The sequence below is a fragment of the Phyllobates terribilis genome, unplaced genomic scaffold (assembly GCF_046119375.1).
Source record: "Phyllobates terribilis strain yellow unplaced genomic scaffold, ASM4611937v1 Scaffold_4__5_contigs__length_816908805, whole genome shotgun sequence".
Taxonomy (NCBI): domain Eukaryota; kingdom Metazoa; phylum Chordata; class Amphibia; order Anura; family Dendrobatidae; genus Phyllobates; species Phyllobates terribilis.
Window position 1 is genome coordinate 800,993,333 of NW_027362764.1, and position 19,731 is coordinate 801,013,063.

Consider the following 19,731-nt stretch of genomic DNA (forward strand, 5'->3'; position numbering starts at 1 on the left):
GCTTTAAAACTGCACTCTGTATTTACTTGTGTTATCTTTGTCTAATGTTTAAATTTGTTTTGAGATCCAAAACTTTTAAGTGGGACAAGCATGTAAAAGAATAAGAAATCAGGAAGGGGGCAAACAGTTTTTCACACCACTGTATGTACAGAATTGTGGTCCTTCTACCAGCTGATACCACGTCCATTTAAGAATGACTAGAGATGGAGCAGCCCATGAACACACCCATGACTATTCACTTTGATGACTTTATACAATCCACTGAGCAGTCGGGCTTAGCTGCTTCTGTTTTCCGATGGTAATAATTGGAGTGAGCTGCACACATCTGACTACCTTTCAGGCTCCATATCTCACCATCCACTCCTGCTTCAAATCAAACTCTTGTGGATAGAGTTGAAGATAAAGCTGTATATATATATATATCCAAGTGAGTTGACCAGTCTGCACCAACTTTGGGAACGTGTAGAAGAGACCTGTGATCTGTGTTGAGACATGTTTGAATCTGATTGAGAGCTGCCCAGAAGGATTCAGGCAGTGGTGAAAGCCAAAAGTGGATTTACAAAATACTAACAAAATAATAAAAATTTTAATTTAGATTTTTAGGAGCAAAACAGTAAAAATGCATCGACATGACAAGAATCTGCAATACTAATCATATGCTAAATAGTTGCAAGTCAAATTTATGTATGATATAGCGAAGATGATTGTCTATAAAATGATGGTAGTCTCACATTCGAAGCAGTAGTGAATGGTGAGATATGGAGCCTGAGAGTCAAAAGTTCAAAACATTGGTACCCATTTGCTCATCAGTGTATATAGCGTCAACATATTTAGTGGCACTTTACAATCATTGTCATCATTCACTGTCCCCATTGTGCTCACAGTCTGGATTTCCTATCAGTCTTTGTAGTGTGAGGAAACTGGAGAGTGTGGAGGAAACTCAACGCACATACAACGTCTATGCAGATATTGTCCTTGGTAAGATTTGCAACCTGGACCCCAGAACTGGAGCAAGTTCAGAGAAGAGCGACCAGAATGGTGACTGGTCTGCAAACCATGTCCTATGAGGAACGGTTACAGGATCTGTGAATGTTTAGCTGCAAAAAAGAAGACTGAGAGGAGACTTAATAGCTGTCTACAAATATCTGAAGGGCTGTCACATTGTAGAAGGATCATCTTTATTCTCATTTGCACAAGGAAAGACTAGAAGCAATGGGATGAAACTGAAAGGGAGAAGATACAGATTAGATATTAGAAAAAACTTTTTGACAGTTAGGGTGATTAATGAGTGGAACAGGCGGCCACGAGAGGTGGTGAGTTCCCCTTCAATGGACGTCTTCAAACAGAGGCTGGACAGACATCTGTCTGAGATGGTTTAGTGAATCCTGCTTTGAGCAGGGGGTTGGGCACTAGGACCCAGGAGGTCCCCTCCAACTCTACCATTCTATGATGCTATGAGCTGCATTGCTGTTGATTGTAGACAGCATCACTAGAGAAAAACCCAGAGGGGAGAGACCAGTAACAGATGTCAGCTACATCAGCTTATCTTAAGCACCCTTCTGTCTGTATAACTTGCATTTACACTTGAGGCTGCTGAACCTGCCCGCATTCTCCACCACATTGATAAGTCAAAGTTAGAAATGAAGTTACAGTAAAAAGTTTAAGAAAAAAATACTAAGCGCAAAATTATAAAAAGAAACAAAATAAGAAAGTCTGTTCTGCTTTCTTGAGGGTAGGAAGAACAATATACACAGAGACCTGGATCAGACCACCCTCCATTTGCCACACACAACTTTTATTGGCCAAGTCATTGAGTGAGACTTGCTGAGCAGGAGCAAGAACTGCAATTAAGTGCAAGGAGGCAGGTAAGTTGATAGTGTAACACAATACAATGATCTGTGATAACTGTGCAAATGGTTTATCTGTTTGGGAGATTGTCTGTTTGTTCACCCGTTATGTGATTAAAGTTTTTGCTTAAGGAAAATAAAAAGGGTTGTTCAGTTTTCATCACTGTAGCGTGCCCGCTGCCTGCAGGACAGAAGCTGAACACTTCAAGAGAAACGAGGCCGAGTGGAGCAAGGATTGCAATTAAGAACGAGGAGGCATCGTGTAACACAATACCATAGTCCAGCACGAAAATATCTGACACTAAAGTTTTGTGTGTAATTTTACCTTGCATTGTTGGTTTTATTTTGGACTAAAAAGTTCACAACTAAAAGATGATTAATGTATTCAGCATATACAATTATTTATATTTCATATTGTCAGTATTGTTTATCCACAATTAAGTATATGCTTCATAAGCAATGCTACCAAAATGTTTCTTGTGAAATGTATGAATGCCTTGATCAACCAAGGGTGAATATGTCTGCGCTAAATGCCAGTGTGTTGTAAATTTGGAAGCCCATGTCATGGGTCTAAAAATGCAACTTGCAACACTCAAGATCATTGCAAACCTGCAGAGGAGATCAGCGGCTCTGGCTGAAGCCAGTGATGTGGAGGTGGGGAAGGTCAGGACTCAGAAGTAGGATGCTGGGAAACAATCAGAAGAAGGAGTTGGAGAAAAAGTGTCTGTGACTTGTCCTGTCCTGGCTTACTCTCGGAATTATGTCTGTTTGGCTGATATGGGGTTGCCGAACCTGGTCTAGCATCACTACAGCTGGACGTTGTTCCTAGTAACCAGAAGAATGATGGCTGTAGGAAGGAGGGAAATGGGAGAGTATCAAAAGCCAGACAGAAGTAGGTGGTATGAGACTATAATCAGGCAGGCAGGGTCATCTGCCACCAATACAGTGAATGACAAACAGTGTGCACCCACGCATATTAACAGTGGGCTTGGGTTCTGCATATTAAAATTGGATAGACAGACTGCTGGGTGGGGCTGGGGAAGGCCAGTGGTCATGGTACACTTTGGTACCAAAGTCAAGTAGATGGAAGGACCTTTAAAAATGGTTTCAGTGAGAATATGAAGTCCAGGACCTCAAAGGTGGCGTTTTAAGAAATAAAGCCGATGACACGAGCATCACTAGACATACAGAAAAAGGTATATACTTGGTGCAGAAATTGGTGTATGAAAAACTGGGTCGACTTCTCTAGGGACATATATAGCAAACTATAAAGATGGGGAAACTATGACACTCAGATCTATGTCTCTGGCCAAACATCACTTCTCTGCTGTCCAGAATCCCAGAGTGTCTATCAGCCATATCCTCCTTCTTATAACACTTCCTAAAGCTCAATATGGATAAAGCTGATCTCATAATCATTCCTCTGTCCCACTCAACTCTCCTATCTTATATCTGCATCACTTTAAGCGACATCACGCTTTCCCCTATACCAGAAGTCTCCTGCTTCGGAGTAACCCTCAACTCTGCCCTGAACTTCACATCCAAGCTCTCGCCATCTCCATCTCAAAAAATATTTCCAGAATCCATTATTTTCTCAAACCTAAATTTACTAAAATGTTAGCGCATGGCCTCATTATCGCCCACCAGGACTACTACAACATCCTCCTCTGTTGTCTATCTGTTAACACTCTCGCACCTCTCCAGTCTGTCCTTAACTCCTCGGCCCAATTAATCCACCTGTCTCCTCGCTACTCCTCTGCTTCTCCCATCTGCAAATCTCTTCATTCGCTCCAAATTCCACAATGTATCCACTTAAAGCTACTAGCACTGAACTACAAAGCCGTCCCTAATTTGTCTCCCCCAGTAGTGTTCAAAATATTAGCAGTCCAATATGACTGACCAGATTAATCACTGTTTTTGGTATAAATGATATCACCACATGTCTCAAAATTTACCAGTTGGTGCAGTAGATTCTAAGAAAAACAACAGGCTCAGGTCAATCATTCTGTGAAGAAACAGGTGTGAATCAGGTGGCCCTTATTAAAGGGTGAAGCAGCACATGTTGTACACGCATTTCTCCTTGAAAGCATGAGAAATATGGGTCGTTTGAGACATTGTTCAGAAGAACAGCGTACTTTGATTAAAAGTTTATGGATGATTGGAGAGGGTAAAACTTATAAAGAAGTGCTGACAATGATAAGCTGCTCAGCTAAAATGATCTCCACTGCTTTCAAATGGAAACAAAACCAGAGATATGTTGAAGAAAATGGAAGACTACCATTCCAATGGATCGAAGAATAGCCAGAATGGCAAAGACTCAGCCAATGATCAGCTCCAGGATGATCAAAAACAGTCTCTAGTTACCTGTGAGTACTGTGACAGTTATAAGACGCCTGTGTGAAGCTAATCTCTAGCAAGAAGTCCCCGCAAAGTTCCACTGTTAGAACACATCAACTGGCTTAAAGAAAAATGGAGAAACATTTTGTGGACTGATGAACGTGAAATAGTTCTTTTTGGGTCCAAGGGCCACAGACAGTTCATCAGACGACCCCCAAATTCTGCATTCAAGTCACAGTACACTCTGATGACAGTGAAGCTTGGTGGTGCAATCATCATGTTATGGGCATGTTTCTCTTACTAGGTGTTACGGGTCGGGGTGGTGGAACCACTGTGCCGTGGTACAAGGAGGGACCAGAGGAGCGTAACTAAGTGCCTACCAGGACCGACCCTGGCTACACGGTTGCTTAGTCGACTCCGTGAACCAAGAGGGACCGGGAAGGTGGACCAGGTGGCACTCTGGGACCAACCTCATGTGAGAGCAGGCAACTCCCACGGGACAGAAAGCCAAAGCAGACAGGCACGGCAGATGAGCACGGCTGGTAGGCAGGCAGGTAGCGCAGTTAGACAGGCAGGCTTGGCTGGCAGACTGACAGGTGGACACAGCTGACAGGCCAGCGGACACGGCTGATAGGCTGGCGGGCACGGCGGATAGATGGGATAGCGGGCACGGCAGATAGACAGCCTGGTGGGCATGGCTGGTAGACAGGCTGGCGTTCAACACTGGAGCCTGAGGGCTGGAGAGAGTGTAAGAACACTAAAAACAACTTTGCACAGGCACCTCCATTTTGGAGGAGGTGCCTTAAATAACAAGACCTCTGGCCCGGGACATTTTAGGACGGCGTGCGCAGCCCCTTTAAGAGGCAGGGAGCGAGCGAGCGCCCTAAGTACATTGCCCGGGGATCTGCGCGTGGTGCGCGTACCCCAGGCAGACGCGGCGAGGAAGTCAGATGGAGAGGTGGAGGACGCCGGATCCGGGCCATGGCGGTAAGTGGATTGGCGTCTCTGCCAGGCAGGATGCAGAGACGCCGATGCCACAGTACCCCCCCTTTACGCCCCCTCTTCTTCAAGCCCGCAAGAAATTTCTCCAGGAGAAGAGGAGCATGATTGTTCTCCCTGGGCTCCCATGACCTCTCCTCAGGACCAAAGCCAGGGCCGGCGTCAGCACCCGGCGCACCCTGGCAAGTGCCGGGGCCCTGAGCAGGCGGGGCGGGCCCACTCGCCGTCAGGCACCCCGCCGCACTATGGGACCCGTGAGCGGAGGAGAGCAGTGCCAGCGCCCGCTTCCCCCTGCTTGCTCAGGGCCCCACCACCCGGCGCAATACTTACCTCTCTCCGTGCCTCCGCAGCAGCTCCGGACTCTTCAGCGGCTGCTGCACTGTGACGTCTCAGGTCAAAAGGCGCGGTGACGTCTTTCCACCGCGCTCTCTCCTGAGCCGTCACAGCGCAGAGCGGGAAGACGCTGGCGCGCGTGAGGAGTCCGGAGCAGCGGCAGCAGTTGAGAAGTGAGGTGAGTATTTGATTTTTTTTTTTATTGTATGGGGGCATTGGGCATTATAAGGGAGGGGGTGTGTGTGACATCCTGCATGGGGCATTATAAAGGAGGGGGGGTGTGACATCCTGAATGGGGCATTATAAGGGAGGGGGGTGTGACATCCTGCATGGGGCATTATAAGGGAGGGTGTGTGTGACATCCTGCATGGGGCAATATAAGGGAGGGGGGGTGTGAGATCCTGCATGGGGCATTATAAGGGAGGAGGGTGTGTGACATCCTGCATGGGGCATTATAAGGGGGGGGTGACATCCTGCATGGGGCATTATAAGGGGGGGTGACATCCTGCATGGGGCATTATAAGGGAGGGGTGTGTGACATCCTGCATGAGGCATTATAAGGGGGGGTGACATCCTGCATGGGGCATTATAAGGGGGGGGTGACATCCTGCATGGGGCATTATAAGGGAGGAGGTGTGTCACATCCTGCATGGGGCATTATAAGGGGGGACAGTCTGCATGGAGCATTATATGGGGGCACAGCCTGCATGGAGCGTTATATGGGGGCCAGTATTTTGTATGGAGCGTTATATGGGGGCCAGTATCCTGTATGGAGCATTATATGGGGGCCAATATACTGTGTGGAGCGATTCGCCAGTTTCTGAGCTATTGTAGAATTTACAATAGATATCGCTCATGTAATGTAAGAAGTGAAATCTTTGCATTGTACTATATATATATTTCCCTGCGGTATCTGTGCATTATGAATCGTGGTATGTGTTAAAGGGGCCCACTGAGACTCTTTCGCCCAGGGCCCACAAAAACCTGGAGCCGGCCCTGACCAAACCCCTTCCAATCCATAAGAAAGAAAGTCTGTCCTCTTACCCTTTTGGTGGCCAAAATGCTCTCTACCTCAAAAACGTCCTCAGCGGAGACTGGAGCTGGAGTAGTACCCGGATCGTCAGAGAAGGAATTGAGGACTACAGGCTTGAGGAGAGACACGTGAAAGGAATTGGGGATCTGTAACGAGGCAGGGAGTTTCAACTTGTACGCCACTGGATTTATTTGGCTCAGAATCTCGAAAGGACCAAATGAACCGCGGACCCAACTTGTATGAAGGTATCTTGAGATGAACATACTTGGAGGGTAGCCAGACCTTGTCCTCCGGACGGAATAGAGTCGGGTCCAGGCGTCTCTTGTCGTCGGCATGTCTCTTCATCCGCTCAGAGGACTGCAGCAGCGCAGTTTTAGTGTCCTCCCAAATCACAGAAAAGTCTTTAATGAGAGACTCCGCAGCAGGATTATCAACAGAAGTGGAAACTGGAAACAGAATATTGGGATGCTGTTCATATACCACAAAGAACGGAGATTTGGCTGAGGATTCACTGACATGGTTATTGTAGGAAAATTCAGCCCAAGGCAGAAGCCCCACCCAGTCGCTATGGTGAGCGTTGACGAAGTGCCGGAGGAAGCTAGTGAGGATCTGATTGATACGCTCAACATGACCATTGGACTGAGGATGATAAGCCGAAGAGAAATCCAATGCGACATTCAGCAGCTTGCACATGGCTCTCATGAAGCGACAAGTAAACTGAATTCCTCTATCCGAGACAGTATGAAGAGGTAGGCGGTGGCGGTGGAAGATGTGAAGAATGAAGTCTTTAGCCAGCACTGGCGCATAAGGAAGACTCGGCAAGGGAATGAAGTGAGCCATCCAGTGCAACCGGCCGATACAGGAAGATCCATGATGAAATCCATCGCAATATGTTGCCATGTGTAGCATCGGCGTCTCTGCCCCCTGCCAGGCAGAGACGCCGTCCCACTCACCTCCTCGCTCCCCGCTCTGCGTTCTCCAGCGCTCCTCTTCCTGCTGCCGGCGCGCGCAGCTCCCCGGGCACCGTGCTTAGGGCGCGCGCGCTCCCTCCCTCTTAAAGGGGCAGCGCGCGCCGTCCTAAGGAGTCCCCGGCCAATTGCCGAGGGCACTCCCATATATAAGGCACCTCCTCCAAAATGGAGGTGCCCGAGCAAAAGTTGTTGCACAGTGTTTCTTACCTCTGCTCCAGCCCTCAGTTCCCGCTGCTAGCCTGACTACCAGTCCTGCCCGCCAGCCTGTTACCTGTCGTGCCTGCCAGTCTGCTCACCTGGGAGCACTTGCCTGTTGCCTGCCAGTTACCTGCCGTACCTGCCAGCCCGCTCACCTGGGAGCACTCGCCTGTGACCTGCCTGTTACCCGCTTGTTACCTGCCGTGCCTACCCGGAGGCTCCTGCCGTCACTTGCCGTGACCACCTGCCAGCCCACCTAGAGACTCCTGCCGTCACTTGCCGTGACCACTTGCCAGCCCACCTAGAGACTCCTGCCGTCACTTGCCGTGTCTACCTGATAGCCTACCTGGAGGCTTCTGCTCGCCAGCCTGCCTGCTGTGCCAACCTGCTATTCCGGTCAGTCCCTGCCATCTGTACCGTGGGAGTCACCTGCTCCCTTACAAGGTCGTCCCCAGAGTAGCACCTGGTCCCTCTGCTCGGTCCCTCCCTGGTCACGGAGTCGTTAGCTGCCGTACGACCAGGGTCAGTCCGAGTTGATACTTAGTTACGCCCCTCTGGGTCCCTCCTTGCACCGTAGCACAGAGGTTCCACCTCCCGGACCCGTAACAGTTTGCTCGGGCCATGGAACCCGGTGGCCCCCAAGCTCCCTCGCTCTCTGACCTGTACCAGGAGGTTTCTCGTCAGAGATCCCAACAGGAAACTATCCTGAACTTCCTGCAGAGTGTCAACTCCCATCTGGACACACTGACTGTTCCGTCCTGTGTCCGCCTCGAGTCGTGCGACTCCCGCTCCGGTAGCGCCACTGTCCACCAATACCACGGCATCCAACCCAGGTCCCCGGCTTTCTGCACCTCCACGTTTTGGAGGCGACCCCGCTCTAGCTCGGGATTTCATAAACCAGTGCACCCTGCACTTTGAACTCTTGGCAGATCAGTTTTTGTCCGACCGGGCCAAGGTGGCATTCATCATGTCCCATCTCACTGGGGAAGCACTGGCATGACTAAATCCCCTCTGGGAGAGAGAGGATCCCCTGGTGTCCGACCTATCGTCTTTCCTCGCTGCTTTCCGGAAAGTCTTCGATGAACCAGGACGAAAATCCTCTTCAGACTCCTCTCTGCTACGTCTCCGCCAAGAGAGTCTCACCGTGGGCCAATATGCCATACGGTTCCGTACCCTCGCTTCTGAGCTTGCCTGGGACAAAAAGGCTCTGGTGTCCGTCTTCTGGGAGGGTCTTTCCGGTCGGATTAAGGATGAGTTAGCCGGTCGGGACATTCCTACCACCCTGGATGTCCTGGTGTCACTAGCTACTCGGATTGACATCCGTTTCCAAGAACGTACCAAAGAGACTACCCGGGAGAGAAAGTTTCCTCACCTTGCTCCTACTTTCCAGAAACCTGCCTCTCAACCAGTCACTCCCCGGGCGCACTCGCCCGAATCTATGCAAATCGACCAGACCAAGATGGTCAAATCTCGCCAAGAGTCACGCCGAGCCGAGGGGAGCTGTTTCTATTGTGGCAGTAAGGAGCACTTCATCTGTTCCTGGCCGGAGAAGCCGGGAAACTCCAGTGTCTAGGACCGCTCGGAGAGGTCGTCCTAGGCAAAAGTAAGCCCTCTCCGTCCCTGACTTTGTCTGTCTCTATCTCCTGGGGAGAGAACCGTCACTTTGAAATTGCTCACCTGGATTCTGGAGCTGCTGGAAACTTCATTTCCCAGTCTCTGGAAGAGAGATATCGGATTCCCACCAAACCTCTGACTGAACCGTTGGCAGTCGCCTCCGCGGATGGAAGACTCCTTCCGGTAACCATCCTGCTCGTCACAGAACCTATAACTCTGCAGGTGGGAATGCTGCACTCTGAGAGGATCTCCTTCCATGTGCTGTCCGGTCTCTCTCACCCCCTATTGCTAGGACTGCCCTGGCTTCAGAGACATGAACCCGTGCTGAACTGGCAATCCAGTGAAGTACTCCGTTGGGGGCAGGATTTCCATAAGACCTGCCTGGTTCCAGTTTGTCCGGCTCGTCCTCCACCTACCCCGGCTAATTTACCCGGTCTTCCGGCACCTTACTCGTCCTATGCAGATGTCTTCAGTAAAAAGGAAGCCGAGACACTGCCACCGCATAGGCCATATGATTGCCCGATCGACCTAGTACCCGGTGCCACTCCACCCCATGGGCGCATTTACCCATTGTCGTCAGCCGAGACCCGGGCCATGTCGGAGTACATCAAGGAGAATCTGGCCAGGGGATTCATCCGGAAATCTACCTCTCCGGCTGGAGCCGGATTCTTCTTCGTCAAGAAGAAAGATGGTTCATTACGCCCCTGTATTGATTATAGAGGACTCAACCAAATCACGGTATAAAACAAATACCCCCTGCCGTTCATCTCCGAGTTGTTTGACCGTCTTAGGGGAGCTAGGATCTTCCCACACACCGGAGGGATGTTCGTCAGGTCCTGCTTAGGCTCAGGCAGAATCCCCTCTATGCAAAATTCGGGAAGTGCCTCTTCGAGCAGACCTCTCTTTCATTCCTGGGCTATGTAATCTCCCAGACAGGCCTACGAATGGATCCCGAGAAGCTCTCTGCTGTCCTAAAGTGGCCCCGTCCGGAGGGGTTGAAGGCGATTCAGCGATTCCTGGGCTTCGCCAACTACTATCGTCTCTTCATCCCGCACTTCTCTTCTCGGACTGCTCCCATATCTGCGCTCACCCTTAAGGGAGCAAATCCCAAGGAATGGTCGCCCGAAGCTGAGGAGGCCTTCCTTTCTTTAAAGCAAGCCTTCTCCTCTGCCCCATTGCTGCACCGTCCGGACTGCAACAAACAGTTCTACCTGGAGGTTGATGCTTCCTCCTCCGGAGCCGGAGCGGTGCTCACCCCAAAGTCTTCATCCGGGAGAATGGTAACCTGCGGCTTCTTCTCCAAACTCTTCTCCTCGTCTGAGCGCAACTACTTCCTGCTCATTACCCGGCATTACTGGTGGCCTACACTGCGCAAGGATGTGGTAGACTTCGTCTCAGCCTGTTCGTCCTGTGCCCGCAACAAAGTTCCCAGACATCTTCCAGCCGGTCGCCTCCTGCCTCTTCCCGTACCTGCAGCCCCGTGGCAGCAAATTGCCATGGACTTTATTACTGATCTCCCTGTTTCTGCCGGTTGTACAGTCATTTGGGTGGTCGCCGACCGCTTCTCTAAAATGGCCCACTTCATCCCTCTGCCTGGTCTCCCGTCTGCATCGGAGCTGGCCAAGGATTTCTTCCGTCATATCTTCCGTCTCCATGGCCTACCCCTCCACATTGTGTCGGATCGAGGGGTTCAGTTCACCTCACGCTTCTGGAGAGCTACCTGTAAACTACTGGATGTCACCCTGGATTTCTCCTCCGCCTACCATCCACAGTCCAATGGCCAAGTGGAGCGTATTGACCAAATCCTTACCAGCTACCTCCGGCACTTTGTTAACGCTCACCATACCGATTGGGTGGAGCTCCTACCATGGGCTGAATTCTCCTACAACAACAACCATGAGAGCGAATCTACTTCTATATCCCCGTTCTTCGTGGTCTACGGTCAACTTCCCCGGATTCCGTTTCCCATCTCCGCCTCGGTGGACAACCCTGCCGCGGAGGCTCTTGTCAGCGAATTCTCCACCATTTGGGAAAATACTAGGTCCGCACTTCTTCAGTCCTCCGAGCAGATGAAGAAACAGGCTGACAAGAGACTTCCGGATCCGCCTCAATTCCACCCGGGAGAGAAAGTCTGGCTCTCTTCCGAACATGTCCAACTCAAAATACCCTCCTATAAGTTGGGTCCTCAGTTCATCGGTCCATTTGAAGTTCTCAAACAAATCAACCCAGTGGCCTACAAGTTAAAACTCCCGGCCACCTTACGGATTCCCAACTCCTTCCACGTATCTCTCCTCAAACCAGTTGTGTTTAACTCTTTTTCCAACAATCCAGGTACTCCCCCTGCTCCGGTTTCCGCTGAGGACGTTTTTGAGGTAGAGAACATTCTGGCCACTAAGAGGGTAAGAGGAAAGACCCTTTTTCTAGTGGATTGGAAGGGGTTTGGCCCAGAGGAGAGAACTTGGGAACCCAGGGAGAACATGCATGCCCCGCTTCTTCTTGAAAAATTCCTTTCTGGCCTAAAAAAGAGGGGGTGTAAAGGGGGGGGGGTACTGTAGCATCGGCGTCTCTGCCCCCTGTCAGGCAGAGACGCCGTCCCACTCAGCTCCTCGCTCCCCGCTCTGCATTCTCCAGCGCTCCTCTTCCTGCTGCCGGCGCGCGCAGCCCCCCAGGCACTGTGCTTAGGGCGCGCGCGCTCCCTCCCTCTTAAAGGGGCCGCGCGCACCGTCCTAAGGAGTCCCCGGCCAATCGCCAAGGGCCCTCCCATATATAAGGCACCTCCTCCAAAATGGAGGTGCCCGAGCAAAAGTTGTTGCACAGTGTTTCTTACCTCTGCTCCAGCCCTCAGGTTCCGCTGCTAGCCTGACTACCAGTCCTGCCCGCCAGCCTGTTACCTGCCTGTTACCTCCCGTGCCTGCCAGCCCGCTCACCTGGGAGCACTTGCCTGTTGCCTGCCTGTTACCTGCCAGCCCGCTCACCTGGGAGCACTCGCCTGTGACCTGCCTGTTACCCGCTTGTTACCTGCTGTGCCTACCCGGAGGCTCCTGCCGTCACTTGCCGTGACCACCTGCCAGCCCACCTAGAGACTCCTGCCGTCACTTGCCGTGACCACTTGCCAGCCCACCTAGAGACTCCTGCCGTCTACCTGATAGCCTACCTGGAGGCTTCTGCTCGCCAGCCTGCCTGTTGTGCCTACCTGCTATTCCGGTCAGTCCCTGCCATCTGTACCGTGGGAGTCACCTGCTCCCTTACAAGGTTATCCCCAGAGTAGCACCTGGTCCCTCTGCTCGGTCCCTCCCTGGTCACGGAGTCGTTAGCCACCGTACGACCAGGGTCAGTCCGAGTTGATACTTAGTTACGCCCCTCTGGGTCCCTCCTTGCACCATAGCACAGAGGTTCCACCTCCCGGACCCATAACACCATGGAGCGGAAGGCACGGGTAGAGGAAGAAGTCGACCAGTCGAAAGCTGCCTAGGCATCTTGTTTTGAGCACAGGAAGAGCAAGCAGAGACAAAATCCGCAACGTCCTTGCGCAGGGTCGGCCACCAATAATATTGGGAAATTAGCAGAAGCGTCTTCCTCTGACTGGCATGACCTGCCAGTTTAGACGAATGACCCCAGAGTAAGGTCCTCCTCCTATCCGGAGCCGCCACAAAGGTCTTACCAGGAGGAAGATGATACAGGTGAAACGGGGCGACAGTCAATATTCTTGAGGGCTTAATGATGTGTAAAGGCTCTTCCTCTTGGTCGGTAGACAGGGAAGATTAGGAGAGCGTATCTGCCTTAATATTCTTGTCTCCTGGAGGGAAGTGAAGAGTGAAGTTGAAGCGAGTAAAGAACAGAGCCCATCTGGCCTGACGAGGATTAAGTCGTTGAGCGGACTGCAAGTAGGCGAGATTCTTGTGGTCCGTGTAGATGACCACCGGATGCAAGCCCCCTCCAGAAAGAACTGCCAGTTTGATGGCAAAAAAGTTCACGATCTCCAATGGAGTAATTGCACTCCGAAGGAGTGAACAGCTTGGAAAAGAAGCCGCAGGTCACCATTTGTCCGGACGAGGACTTCTGGGTGAGAACTGCTCTGACCCCAGAGGAAGAGGCATCAACATCCAGGAAGAACTGCTTGTTACAGTCAGGACGGTGAAGCACTGGGGCAGAAGAGAATGCTTGTTTCAAGGATAAGAAGGCACTTTCTGCCTCGGGAGTCCATTCCTTGGGATTAATCCCTTTGCGGGTTAGGGCACATATGGCAGCAGTCCGGGAGGAAAAATGAGGAATGAACAGGCGGTAATAATTAGCAAACCCCAGAAACCGCAGAATAGCCTTCAAACCCTCAGGCCGGGGCCACTTTAGAACGGCAGAAACTTTCTCGGGATCCATCTTTAGCCTGGTCTCCGAGATAATGTATCCCAAGAAGGGAAGAGAAGTCAGTTCAAAAACGCATTTCTCCAATTTGGCATATAGACGATTCTTCCTGAGCCTCAGCAATACCTGTCGAACGTCTCTTGTGAGGGCAGATCAGAAAAGAACAATACCAGGTACACTACGACACATGAATATAGAAGATCTCGGAAGATGTCATTCACCAGTTCTTGGAAGACTGCTGGTGCGTTGCAGAGTTCGAAGGGCATCACGCGATACTCATAGTGGCCATCGCAAGTGTTGAATGCTGTCTTCCATTCGTCACTTTGGCGAATCCGGATCAGATTGTATGCGCCAAGGAGATCGAGCTTAGTAAAGACCTTGGCGCCTTTAAGACGATCAAACAACTCGGAGATGAGAGGCAGAGGATACTTGTTTTTAATAGTAATCTGATTTAGGCCGATATAGTCGATACAAGAGCGAAGAAAGCCATCCTTCTTAACGAAGAAGAATCATGCTCCAGCCGGAGAGGAGGATTTATGGATAGATTCCCTAGCAAGATTCTCCAATGTGTTCGGACATGGCACGGGTCTCGGAAAGTGACAGGGGGTAAATTAGACCTCGGGGTGGAGAAGCACCAGGAATGAGGTCGATAGGACAGTCATACGGCCTATGAGGAGGTAGTGTCTCAGCCTCCTTCTTGTCAAAGACGTCAGAGTATGACCAGTAGGGTGCCGGCAAGCCGGGCAAATTAGCTAAAGTGGACGGAGGTCGAGCAGGACAAACAGGAACCAAGCAGGTCTTGTGACACTCTTGGCCCCAGCGGAGCACCTCTCCCGAACTCCAATCCAAAACTGGCTTGTGTGTCTGAAGCCAGGGCAGTCCAAGCAGTATAGAGTGAGAGAGGCCGGACAGCACGTAGAAGGAGATTTTCTCCGAGTGTAGCATTCCTATCTGAAGAACTACAGGCTTGGTAATGAACAAGATGGACTCTGAAAGGGGTCTCCCATCCACCGAAGAAACCGCTAATGGATCCGAAAGTCATTGAATAGGGATCTGATACTGCTCCATAATGGCCTGTTGGATAAGATTCCCTGCGGCACCGGCAGTCTCGAAAAAATGTATCTTACCACAGGTTATCGATACAGACAGAGTCAGGGATGTAGAGGAAGAATTTTTGCCCAGGACTAACTCTCCAAGTGATCCTAGACACTGGAGTTTTCCTGTCTCTCTGGACAAGAGCGGATTAGATGCTCTGAGCTGCCACAGTAAAAACATCTTCCCTCGGTGTGGCGGACCGCCTGGCGAGACTTGACCATCTTGACCTGGTCTGCCTGCATAGCCTCTGGGGTGGATGCTGAGGCAGAGGTTTGTTTAGAAACTGGCCTTTAGAAGGTTGGTGCTAGATTTTTTCTCATGGATCACCTCCTGAACGCTCCTGGAACGTAATGTCGATCAGTGTGGCCAAGGACACAAGGTCATCCAGAGAGGTGGGAATGTCACGACCGACCAGTTCGCCCAGAAAGTCACTCCCAAAAGGTAGACACCAGGGCCTTGTTGCTGCAGGTTAGTTCGGACACGAGGGTACAGAAACGCACAGCGTACTGGCCCACTGTGAGGTTTCCTTGGCGAAGATGAAGAGAGGAGGCAATCGAAGATGTGCGGCCTGGCTCATCGAAAACCCTCCGGAAGGCCGCAAGAAATGCCTGGAGGTTAGACACCAACGGATCCCCTCTCTCCCATAGGGGGTTGAGCCACGCCAACGCATCTCCGGTGAGATGAGACATGATAAATGCCACTTTAGCCTGGTCAGAAGCATACTGATGAGCCAGGAGCTCAAAGTGCAGTGAGCACTGGTTGATGAAACCCCGACATTGAGCGGGATCACCACTGAAACGTGGTGGAGCAGAAAGTCGGGATCCGGAGTTGGGTGCCACTCCACTACTGGGTTGAGGTACCGCTGGAGCGGCTGCTGTTTGGTTAGAGGCGGACACAGCCAGGGTGGACAGTGCATCCAAGTGGGAGTTAACAGTCCGCAGATATGACAGGATTGTATCCTGTTGAGATCTCTGGCGGGAGACCTCTTGGTACAGGTCTGAAAGCAAGGGAGCTTGGGAGCCACCGGATTCCATGGCCTGTACAAACTGTTATGGGTCTGGGTGGTGGAACCACTGTGCCGTGGTACAAGGAGGGACTAGAGGGGCATAACTAAGTGCCTACCCTGACCGACCCTGGCTACACGGTGGCTTCGTTGACTCCGTGAACCAAGGAGGGACCGGGAAGGTGGATCAGGTGCCACTCTGGGACTGACCTCATGTGAGAGCAGGTGACTCCCAGGTGGACACGCCTGATAGACAGGCTGGCGGGCACGGCAGATAGACAGGCTGGCGGGCACGGCTGGTAGACAATCTGGTGGGCCACACTGGAACCTGAGAGCTGGAAAGAGTGTAAGAACACTAACAACAACTTTACACGGGTACCTCCATTTTGGAGGAGGTGCCTTAAATAACAGAAGTTCTCTGACCATTGGCCGGGGACATTTTAGGACGGTGCGCGAGGCCCCTTTAACAGGCAGGGAGAGCGCGCGCCCTAAATACAGTGTCCGAGGATCTGCACGTGGTGACGCACCCCGGGCAGATGCGGCGAAGGAGTCAGACGGAGAGGTGGAGGACGCTGGAAGGGGGCTGCGGCGGTAAGTGGATCGGCGTCTCTGTAGGGCAGGAGGCAGAGACGCCGACGCCACACTATGGTGCCGGACCTATTTACCACATACCAGGAATCATGGACCAGTTTGCATATATTAAAAAAACTTGAAGAGGTCATGTTGCCTTACGCTGAAGAGGATATGCCCTTTAAACGGGTGTTTCAACAAGACAACGACCCTAAACACACCAGTAAACGAGCAAAATCTTGGTTCCAGTCCAACAAAATTAAGGTTATGGAGTGGAGCCCAATTCCCGGACCTTAATCCGATAGAACACTTGTGGGGTGACATAAAATATGCCATTTCTGAGGCAAAACCAACAAATGCCAAAAAATTGTGGGATGTAGTCAAAGCATCCTGTTGGCTGACTCGATGCAACATAGATGTGAAGCAGTTCTAAAAAACTGTGGGTATACAACTAAACATTAGGTTAGTGATTCACAGGAATGCTAAATGCTCAAAAAAGAGAAGAGGACATATTGTGAGTTTGTAAAGACAAATGCAGACAATTTTTTTAGGACAGCCCAATGTTAATTTTTTGTTATTTTCTGTAAAGTAGTTAAAATGATCTACATTTCTCCATGTTTTGAATTAGAAAACAGCGAGCGACGTCCCCAATGCTGGAAATAACAACTAGTAGAAAGGTTTTGTGCTTAACTCGTGTTTTTGAACACACTGCTATTATTTTGAACACTACTGTATGTCCTTCGATACCCATCTGGGAGATGGCATGCTGGGCTTTCCTTTTCCTCAGAGAAGATGCTCTTCTGGCTGACTCAAAGAGATGGACATGTGTAGGGAAAAAAGCAGAAATTATCCAAGAAACCTGTTGGCGAAGCCAATTATGTGATCACACAGCAAGATATAGGAGCACAAGCAAACGCCCAGAGGACAAAAATGTTCACCTTTGTCTGAGTGAGCAGCTGAAAGAACTTGTGCCAGGAATTAGATCAAAGAGCCCCAGTGTACAATGTTCCCAATGCTGGAAATAAACACTGGTATGAATATTTTGTGCTTAACATGTTTTTGAACACACTGCTATTATTTTGAACACTACTGTATCTCTGAACTAATTTCTTGACATCTTCCCACACACAACCTCCAGTCTTCCCAAGACCTTCTTCTCTCCTCCACAGTCGTATGTTCCTCACCCAATCGCCTCGAAGACTTTTCCTGAGTATCCCTCATCCTCTGCAATTCTCTGCCCCAACATATCCGATTGTCCCCAAAATGTGAAACTTTCAGACTGAACTTGAAAACCCATCTCTTGAGGAAAGCTACATCCTATATAACAGTCCATCATGGTGTGTACACAGAAAATCTAACCCTCCCGCAGTCCCACAACAGTACAGGTTTGTTTATACTCTTAAGAACAAGAAATAGTCATATATACCTACTACATCAATAAATCCATGTTAACCCCTCCATGACATGCGTTGTACATGTATCCACTTATCTCCTTTAAAAATAGATATTGAAAAAAATAAATATGTGGTATCGCTGTGATCTGAAAATTCCGATCTATCAAAATATAAAAATAATTAACCCAACCTTTAAACACCGTAAATGGAAAAAATATAGAATGACAAAATTATGTGTTTTTTTCGGTTGCTGCAATTCCACAAAAAATGCTGTAACAAATGATCAGGTCACATCTATCAGAAAATGATATCGATAAGAACTCACAATGTGTGGGGGCTTCTCATCCATGATCCATGGAGGGGATCACTCACAATGTGTGGGGGCTTCTCATCCATGGAGGGGGATAACTCACAATGTGTGGGGGCTTCTCATCCATGGAGGGGATCACTCACAATGTGTGGGGGCTTCTCATCCATGGAGGGGATCACTCACAATGTGCGGGGTCTTCTTATCCATGGAGGGGATCACTCACAATGTGCGGGGGCTTCTCATCCATGGAGGGGATCACTCACAATGTGCGGGGCTTCTCATCCATGGAGGGGATCACTCACAATGTGTGGGGGCTTTTCATCCATGGAGGGGGTCACTCACAATGTGTGGGGGCTTCTCATCCATGGAGGGGGTCACTCACAATGTGTGGAGGCTTCTCATCCATGGAGGGGGTCACTCACAATGTGCGGGGGCTTCTCATCCATGGAGGGCGTCACTCACAATGTGCGGGGGCTTCTCCTCCATGGAGGGGCTCAATCACAATGTGCGGGGGCTTCTCATCCATGGAGGGGATCACTCACAATGTGCGGGGGCTTCTCATCCATGGAGGGGGTCACTCACAATGTGCGGGGGCTTCTCATCCATGGAGGGGATCACTCACAATGTGCGGGGGCTTCTCATCCATGGAGGGGGTCACTCACAATGTGTTGGTGTTTCTCATCCAAGGAGGGGGTCACTCACAATGTGTGGGGGCTTTTCATCCATGGAGGGGTCACTCACAATGTGTGGGGGCGTCTCATCCATGGAGGGGGATAACTCAATGTGTGGGGGCTTTTCATCCATGAAGGGGATCACTCACAATGTGTGGGGGCTTCTCATCCATGGAGGGGGATCACTCACAATGTGTGGGGGCTTCTCATCCATGGAGGGGATCACTCACAATGTGCGGGGACTTCTCATCCATGGAGGGGATCACTCACAATGTGTGGTGGCTTCTCATCCATGAAGGGGATCACTCACAATGTGTGGTGGCTTCTCATCCATGGAGGGGGTCATTCACAATGTGTGGGGGCTTCTCATCCATGGAGGGGCTCACTCAAAATGTGTGGTGGCTTCTCATCCATGGAGGGAGATCACTCACAATGTGTGGGGGCTTCTCATCCATGGAGGGGGTCACTCACAATGTGTGAGGGCTTCTCATCCATGGAGGGGGTCACTCACAATGTGTGAGGGCTTCTCATCCATGGAGGGGGTCGCTCACAATGTGCGGGGGCTTTTCATCCATGGAGGGGGTCACTCACAATGTGTGGGGGTTTCTCATCCATGGAGGGGGTCACTCACAATGTGTGGGGGTTTCTCATCCATGGAGGGGGTCACTCACAATGTGTGGGGGCTTCTCATCCATGGAGGGGGTCACTCACAATGTGTGGGGGCTTCTCATCCATGGAGGGGGTCACTCACAATGTACAGAGGCTTCTCATCCATGGAGGGGGTCACTCACAATGTGTAGGGGCTTCTCATCCATGGAGGGGCTCACTCACAATGTGTAGGGGCTTCTCATCCATGGAGGGTGTCACTCACAATGTGTGGGGGCTTCTCCTCCATGGAGGGGATCAGTCACAATGTGCGGGGGCTTCTCCTCCATGGAGGGGATCAGTCACAATGTGTGGAGGCTTCTCATCCATGGAGGGGATCACTCACAATGTG